A 9,757-nucleotide genomic window follows, 5' to 3' on the forward strand; every position below is an offset into this window, starting at 1 on the left:
GCCTCCTCTTATCTGGCCTCCTGGCATCTGAAGACTAGCCACCAGCCAATGGGAAGAGCACTCCTGCCCCTTCCGGGCTTAAAAAAAAAAGAAAGCACACACACACACACACACACACACACAAAAACAACAGAAAGACAATCAGACACAAAAAAACCAGGGAAGTAACAGGGGTGTGAGTAGAACACTGAAAGATTATGGTTGATGCCGTTTAACAAATCTTCAGATATTCAATATGTTTCTCTTTTTTATTTTCTTTAGGTATGTATACCCACAATGCATTACAGCAAGAACCTAGAACTCATATTGCACAACACACCAATGACACCCCACTATGAGTATGTAAAATTTTCTCCCCGCTCAGCAGGAACAACACAATATAAATAGGACACTGGTGTGGACTACCCAAAACACCAGCATAGCCATTTGGATTATTCTGGTACGTGACAGGCTATGCCTAGGCAGTGGTCAGATTGCAGAGACTAGAGGTCACTCATGAATGCATAGCAGTAGTCCATCGATGAAATCAACACTGTGGAAGAAATATTCTGGGAAATAAGATCTTATGGAGGCTTTAGTTAATGGTTGACTACTTTGGTGCAAACATGCTTATGAGATGATTGGTTCTTTCTCATAAAAAAGAAATCCATTCATCATACTAAGTGCTCACAAAGAGAATGTGTTTTTTTAATGTAACTCAGTGTTTATATTTGCTTTTTATAAACCAGTGTAAATGTATAAATTCTGAACAAAGTTCAGAACCTAACAATGAACAAACTGATAACCTAAATCTAACACAGATAAGAGCTGTTCAGCTTTTGAAATCCATTGCAAGTTGTAACCGTACCTACCACCACATTTGCAGGCCTACAGCTTCTCTTTCAGTCAACACTTGTGATACCACCATAACAGAATACTTTCAAGGTGCAAATGCAGTTGATAGAGCATTATGAAAATAATTGATTAATTTATTATATGTAATATATATTTTGATTGAAAAGAAATTAGTTATATATCAGCTGTCTCACATATCTAAGGAAATCATTTTTATCTTATATTTTTCTTTTCTAATGTAAAGAAATACACACAAGCCCTGTATTTTAAATAGTGGTGGGCCGTTATTCGCGTTAATGTGCTGCGTTAACGTGAGACTCTTATCGGGCGGAAAAAAAAATATCGGTCGTTAATCTATTCACAAAGTTGGGTTGGGAGCTGGATCTATACTACGCAAGCTATTGTGCCGGAGTTAAATGGTTACACTAGATTTATAAGTATATTTCTTCTTTCTTGTGTCTTTTAGTTTCTTATTTCCTAAAGACTTTTATTTTGTTTCTGAGACCCGGTTTAGTTCTCTTGGACACATGGTGTGAGTTGTGAGGTGCGTGGGGTTTGTGTGCCAAAAGTAATTTCTTTCATTTAAATTTATGTACATATTAGGAATATTTTGCATTTTATGTTCTTTTAATACTGTATATTGTAGAGAGAGGTGCAGAAAGACGCGATGTTCTGACGCAACCTTGCTTTTTGTACAGGAATGCAGTATTGTAAATTGTGAATGCTATATGTTAATGTTCAGTTCTCTTGGACACATGGCGTGAGTTGTGAGAGAGAGAGGTGCAGAAAGACGTGATGTATGACGCGATGTTCTGACGAGACCTTGCTTTTTGTACAGAATACACTTTGCACAGACAATCTCTTGGGTGTCAGCTCATCATTTGTGGTTCAAGAAACAAAATCAAAGAGTTACACAACGCAGAAGAAGAACCGCTACACTATGATTATTTTCACCTTGATATTTTATCACGGATGTATACCTAGCCGAATTGCACTGTAGGGGGCGAGAACGAGTCTTTGAACTGTGAAATTATCACATCAAACGTGACGTGGTAACATGGATGCAGCTATTTAACTGAATAAACAGTTGGTAAACACAAGTACATCTTATTGAACATAATTTATTTTCATCACCAATTAGAACAGCTTTCTCAAGCAGTTTGTGATGCACTTTGGAAACAGGAGATGAGCCCCTGGTCTAATGCGCCACCCGGCTTGAGAAACCTGTTCTCAAAGACTTACTTTTAGTCATTATTTGGGTAGTGCACATATTCTGAATGCCTTCGGCAGAATTCAAATGAGCCATTTTAATATATATTAATCTAGATTTGTCAGAATTGACTGCATCTGTGCTCAACACCGGTGGCCAATCCTGACGGTGCATAAAACCCCTAGATTTCCGCCCCTTCGAAAGGGACGACATTTTCGTGGACTCTACATGAACTAGACTTTATGTGTTATGTTGTGAGTTCTGGCAATCACCACACGCCTGCGGGTTTGTTTAAGTTTATTCCCCTTTATTTCCCGTTTTGGCCACCGCGGCATTCTTTATTTGTGTTTATTGTTTGTTTAATAATAAAAACCCTTCTCAGCATATCAAACCTCTGCGCTTCCTTCCCCCGTAAATCCGTAGTCGTGACAAGATTACTCTAGATTAATTACAAGATTACAGTGAGATTAATATAGATTAAGAAAATTAATCTATGACCACCTCTAATTTTAAAACACTCGTCTGATATTACTGGCATGAAAGAGGTATGGCACAATAGAGGTTACAAGAATGAATAGTTTCTAGTTTATTAACACCAGTAGATTACTATTGCAGTTACATCTAAATTTTATATGTAAAAATGGTACCAATGTTACAGAGAAACCCAACATAAAGGAGAAAGGGATAGAGGAAGAGAGTAAAAAGCCAAAAACCAAGCTGCAGAGAGGCATAGCGAAAGCAAGACTCAGAAACCCTGGGGAGAACCTCCCAGCTCCTGATGGAGCAGGAAGTGAAGAGCAACCTCAGTCCACAAGAGAAAACTCTTTTATACATTTGACTTCCAAAAAGTTCCCACAGACCAATCAGGATTTGACCTTGTCTTCCTCATCATGACACCCCAAGCCATTTGCTGGCTTTTGACACCTCTTGTTTGGGGATGTCACAGCTTGACAAAGATTCACTGTGTGAATGCAATGGCGCATGGAAAGTGGTGAAAAGTAGAGATGATGGACCATATGAGGTGCAGGCAGTGTTAGGCTGGATCATGAACGGCTGTTTGTTGAGCCATAGACGTTCTCGCCCGAAAATTCACCCGAGTGCTCCCACCGTGAAGAATAAGGTGGTAAATGCATGCATGTACATATCACCCATTGGCCTTTGAATTTCTAAAAGCATGTTGACAGTCATGTTGACCTTCCCCAAAAATCTACGCAACTCCTGTCTAGTGGTGTACGAACTTGACCATGCCCCACCTGATTCCCCAGATAGATAACTGTAGCTTTTCCAATTCACATTTTGCCAGGTTTAGAGTGAGACGCGTTGACTCGTGTACAACGTGTACCGTGTTAAACTGTACACAGCATCTCCACATGTTCAGACCATTGGATAAAGCTTTGTTCATTAACCGTTGAGGCACGTTCCTTAATCAAAATGGCATTACAATATACTGCAAAAAAAGTTATGGGAGGTTATGAGGACAGAAATGTCTGCAGCTCTTGGAGTTAGTAACTCCTGCCACTACTACAGGCTCTTATGGTTGAAGTCGAGGTGTAACTGGTGAGCATTGTAGAGACCAACAGTTTACTAATGTGTGACGTGCTGGCGATAGCAGCTACATACTGTTTCAAACATGCAGGATGGTGCAGCAGTCTGTAGTGGTATTCTTAACCTGGGAATATTGATGAAAAAACTCTGGCATAATAGGGGTATTGCCAACAAGAGTAGGTGCATTACCAACAATGATGATTGATATGAAGGAAATATGAATAGTGTCACAGTTGCAGATGTTAAAGTACAGCGCAGATTTTTTAAAGCGTGGAATTACAGAGACAGAGACCAGATCTGCACCTGCACCTGATTCAGAGCCCAAATAGCATTCATTCTTTCTGTCTTGGCTTTAAGAGAGCAGAAGTACTTCCCTGACCTCAAAAAAGAAAAGAGGTCCATTGTCAGGGGTGACAGGATGACAAATTAACTTTTTATTTTTTTCTGGCAGGTGCAAAACCGCAAGATCAGTGGGATGGATGGTAGAATAACAACAACATTTATTTCTTATATAGCCCCAATAACACATACAGTATGTCTCAATGGGTTTTGACAGGCCCCTACTTTATAGGTCAAAAGTAGGATTTGTAGTCAATTCTAAATTTGGATGTGTAACCAGTGCAGTGATTGTAAGACTGGGGTGATGTGGTCAAATTTCCTTGTTCTATTTAGACAATCAAAGCAGTGTGTATTACTGTTATCAGTTACACACCTTGTGGGAACAAGGAGATCATTTTTCACTTTTTTAAGTCTGGCCAGTGTTCACTTTTTTCAGTATGGAATGGATTATCTCAACCAATGAGAAGTGATCACTAACGCAGATTTCGACAGATTTGAGATGAATATTTGAGATTTATGGATTGTTTGTGTATGAGTGTGGCGTGAAATTTCCCGTCTGGGGAGCTGCAATAAAGGAAGTCAACTGAATTGATTTTCCAAGTTTATTTACCATGGCCATGGGGGGAACTCGCAAGAAGAACTCCCAACTTCCTGATAGCAGTTCACAGCTTTTATACCACGGGACCTACAATGTCGAAACACAAGCTCACCCCAGATGGTGCCCATCAAGGTCATAGAACCTTCCTTTAATCAGCTTATGTTCCGCTTTTGCATCAACATGAAGCACAGAGAGAATCAACACAGGGAATGCTCGGCTGTAAGGACCTTTGCAGGTACAAGGACTAGACACATTCAGGCCTGGTCCACACGGAAACGATCTCTGAAATGGTACAATTTCTGTCCAATCTAGCCTTGCTTCCACATGGAGAGTGGAGGCATCACAGAGTGAATTTATCTTTTCCACATCTTTGTGCGGATGGCACAGTGGCTTTTCTGTGAAAGCGCCAGGGTATTAGTGTCACGTAACGCCCCGGGAAGGTGATATGTATAGTGTCACATTTGATCCGCTGATGAAAAAGTGATGCGCAGTGAAAATTTTCCGGATGCACTGTAATAGCCATTGCAGAGACAAATTGGTTTCTATTATTTTGTGTTAATTGATGGGAAATGTTGGAATGCTGCCCAACTTTCAGTTTCTCCAGAATGTCAGCCTGTCAGCCTGTACTTTATATCACAGGCCTTCCTATCACACCCCAAGGTTGAGGAAGTTCACATGTAGCTCCTTTTACACAGACAACCCATAGCTGTTGATAAAAACCTACAATTCACAGGACAGCTTATGGTTAAAATCTCTTCATCATTCTTAACAGGCTGTATAACCTGAACTCTGAACAGAGTTCATAGCCCAAACCTACTGACAGCAGTGATGATTCTCATTCATCACCTGTGGACTGCAATGAAGAGAATACTAATAAAGCAGTGTCTATGACAGTTAAAATTTATACACGTTGTGTGAATGGAAAAATGTGAAAGTGATCTTATCTCCTCATTCACACAACGTGTATAAATTTTAACTGTCATACACACTGCTTTGAATGTCCTAAGGTCCTGGTAAGCCAGGTTACAACATGTAGAGTTGTGCATATTTCTCTCATTAGTATTCTCTTCATTGCAGTCCACAGGTGATGAATGAGAATCATCACTGCTGTCAGTAGGTTTGGGCTATGAACTCTGTTCAGAGTTCAGGTTATACAGCCTGTTAAGAATGATGAAGAGATTTTAACCATAAGCTGTCCAGTGAATTGTAGGTTTTTATCAACAGCTATGGGTTGTCTGTGCTTTAAAATCTGCAACTGTGACACTATCAATATTACATTCATATCCGCTATAATACTCCACTGCATATTGTTCTTAAATGTGTGTCTTGTTGGTAATGCATCTGCACTTTATCCTTATTGGCATACTGTTTCTATTGTTTTTTTTGGGTTTTTTTGCAAAAAGCATTTAACTGCATGACACACAATGTATTGTGGTGTAGGGGACATAAACTCTGAATCTAATTTAGAGGTTGCATTGTATATAACTTTGAAATTTTGTACGTGCTTGAAAGCTGCCTTGTTTGGAAAAATGTGAAAGTGATCTTATCTTCTCAAACAAGGCAGCTTTCAAGCATGCATAGCTGTTGATAAAAACTGCATAGTTGTTGCAGTTAGTTGTTGTTAAAATCTGCATAGTTATAAAGGGTGGAATTACAGAAACAGAGACCAGATCTCCACCTGGCCCTGATTCAGGGCCCAAATAGCCTGAGGGAAGAAGCTCTTTTCTCACCTCAAATGAGAAAGAGTCCATTGTTAGGATGACAAATAAAAAAAAAATTCTGGCAGGTGCAAAACCTGCTAGAATCAAAGTAGGATAGATGGTACAAGTACACCAAGCTTTTCATGTGACTAAAAATGTTTTTAAAGACAAACCAAACGTGAAGTCAATGGAATTGTCTGTTGACCTGTCAGGATTGATGGCACCTGGACTTATCACCTGTGCCCAATCCGGACAGCGTTTAAAAGCCGGGGATTTCCGCCCCTTCGGGAACGGCGACACTTTCGTGAACTTGACCTTGCAACTGTGTTAGTATTTTGAGTTCTGGCAATCGCCACACGCCTGCGGGTTAGTTTAAGTTGATTCCCCTTTATTACCCGTTTTTGGCCACCGTGCCATTGTTTATTTGTAATTTTTTATTATTATTAATAATTATTAATAAAATCCCCTTCCCAGCACGTCCTGCCTCTGCGCTTCCTTCCCCCATCAGCTCGATGTCGTGACAGAATGTCAGAGCTGCAGAAGGGGCGGAGTTACAGTCTTTTAAAGGTGGTCAGAACTGGCTTCAGCTGTAGCGTTCGCCTGGAGCCAAATAACGGCACGGTGGCCAAAAACGGGTAAAAAAAAGGGGAATCAACTTAAACTAACCCGCAGGCATGTGGCGTGTGGCTTTTAAACGCTGTCCGGATTGGGCACAGGTGATAAGTCCAGGTGCCGTCATATAGCATATAGCAGGTGTAACCGGTGAGCATTGTAGAGACCAACAGTTTACTAATGTGTGACGTGCTGGCGGTAGCAGCAGGCGGTGAGTTTCATCTGTAGATTCTGTACAGAACATGGTACAGTGGGATGTGAAGCAGGAGCTGCTGTTGTGTTTCAAACATGCAGGATGGTGCTGCAGTCTGTAGTGTATTCTTAACCTGGGAATATTGATGAATAAACTCTGGCATAAGGTGCCTTACCAACAAGACATACATTTAAGAACAATATGGAGTGATTCAGGGCCCAAATATTCTGAGGGAAGAAGCGCTTCGTTATTCTTTCTGTCTTGGCTTTAAAGGAGCAGAAGCACTTCCCTGACCTCAAAAAAGAAAAGAGTCCGTTGTCAGGATGACAGAATGACAAATTAACTTTAATTTTTTTCTGGCAGGTGCAAAACCTGCAAGAATCAAAGTGGCATAGATGGTAGAAGTATGCAGACAACATCATCAACATTTATTTATTATATTGGCCAAACTCCACACAAAAAAGCTCTAGGAGAGAGAAAAAAAGAAAGGAAGAAACGTTGGGAAGGAGTGATACAGAGAGGGACCCCCTTCCAGGGTAGAGTGAGCCTGCAAGTGGTGTCAGTGCAGGGTTTGTGATTGTCCAATAAGAGAATAAGGCCTACAGTTGTATAGGTGGAGAAGTCCAAAATGTAGTCCAGTGTCATGGTGTACAATACATGTCCATTATGATGCTACCGGTCCATCTGAATATCCCTGAAGCTTTAGTTGTTACAGTGGTGGTGGCTGTGGTGACCCTCTGGTTCGTTTCATGCTATGTCCTTGTTCAGCAGTTGCCTTGTTCAACCTTTGCTCTGAGATTTGTTAATGATTAAGAGTTGTCAGTAATATTCCAAGGATTAATCCTTTTGGGTTTTGTTGATAGAGGACAGAGTTGATCAATGGAAAGGGAAAGTGAGGTGAGGAGAGAGTTAGTAGCGGTCTCTAGTGGTAAGGAGAAGAATGAGTCAGAGGTTGGGAGATGTGAAAGAATGCAGGAAGATACAGATGAAGGTGAGACAGTGTGAAGGTTGTGTCTAATGAAGGATGGATGGGGACAGTTGTGGATCCTGTAGGTACAGTGAGTGTAAAGGTCAGGAAGTGGTGGTCAGAGATGTGAAGGGGAGTGGAAGAAAGGTCAGAAGTTGGAGAAGGACGACGGAAGACCAGGTCCAGGACATTCCCTCCTTTGTGTGTGGGAGAGATGTTGCTGTTGGTCAAGGAAAAGGAGTGCTTGGAGGCTTTTGACTCCTCTTGTTTGGTGGATGACAAAGATTCACGGTGTGAAAGCTTATAAAGCAATTGCACATGGAAAGTGGTGAACAGTAGAGATGATGGACCATATGAGGTGCAGGCAGTGTAAGGCTGGATCATGAACAGCTAGAAAAGTGTTTTTACTTTCCTTCACTGTGTTGCCCAGTTTTGTGTTGCCTGTGTTTGTTTTCTGTTTGTTGAGCCATAGGCGTTCTCGCCCGAAAATTCGCCTAAGTGCTCCCACCGTGAAGAATAAGGTGGTAAATGCGTGCATATACATATCACCCATTGGCCTTTGAATTTCTAAAAGCATGTTGACAGTCATGTTGACCTTCCCCAAAAATCTACGCAACTCCTGTCTAGTGGTGGGTGTAGGAAACTCTTTGCTTCAAGTGTACGAACTTGACCATGCCCCACCTGATTCCCCAGATAGGTAACTAGCTTTTCCAAATTCACATTTTGCCAAGTTTAGAGTGAGACCATGTGTACCATGTACAAACCGTACACAGCATCTCCACATGTTCAGACCATTGGCTAAAGCATTGTTCATTAACCGTTGAGGCACGTTCCTTAATCAAAATGGCATTACAATGTGCTGCAAAAAAGTTATGGGAGGTTATGAGGACAGAAATGTCTGCAGCTCTGGGAGTTAGTAACTCCTGCCACTACTACAGGCTCATATGGTTGAAGTCGAGGTGTAACTGGTGAGCATTGTAGAGACCAACAGTTTACTAATGTGTGACGTGCTGGCAGTAGCAGCAGGCGGTGAGTTTCAGCTGTAGATTCAGTACAGAACATGGCAGTACAGTGGGATGTGAAGCAGGAGCTGCTAAGTACTGTTTCAAACATGCAGGATGGTGCTGTAGTCTGTAGTGGTATTCTTAACCTGGGAATATTGATGAAAAATCTCTGGCATAATAGGTGTATTACCAACAAGAATAGGTGCATTACCAACAATGATGATTGATATGAATGAAATATGGATAGTGTCACAGATGTTACAGTACAGCGCATATTTTTTAAAGGGTGGAATTACAGAGACAGAGACCAGATCTGCACCTGCACCTGATTCAGGGCCCAAATAGCATTCATTCTTTCTGTCTTGGCTTTAAGAGAGCAGAAGTACTTCCCTGACCTCAAAAAAGAAAAGAGTCCATTGTCAGGATGACAGGATGACAAATTAACTTTTTATTTTTTCTGGCAGGTGCAAAACCTGCAAGAATCAAAGTGGGATAGATGGTAGAATAACAACATTTATTTCTTATATAGCCCAAATACACATACAGTATGTCTCAATGGGTTTTGACAGACCCTACTTTATAGGTCAAAAGTAGGATTTTGTAGTCAATTCTTAATTTGATGTGTAACCAGTGCAGTGATTGTAAGACTGGAGTGAGGTGGTCAAATTTCCTTGTTCTATTTAGACAATCAAAGCAGTGTGTATTGCTGTTATCAGTTACACACCTTGTGGGAACAAGGAGATCGTTTTTCACTT

Source organism: Denticeps clupeoides, unplaced genomic scaffold, assembly GCF_900700375.1.
Source record: "Denticeps clupeoides unplaced genomic scaffold, fDenClu1.1, whole genome shotgun sequence".
Taxonomy (NCBI): Eukaryota; Metazoa; Chordata; class Actinopteri; order Clupeiformes; family Denticipitidae; genus Denticeps; species Denticeps clupeoides.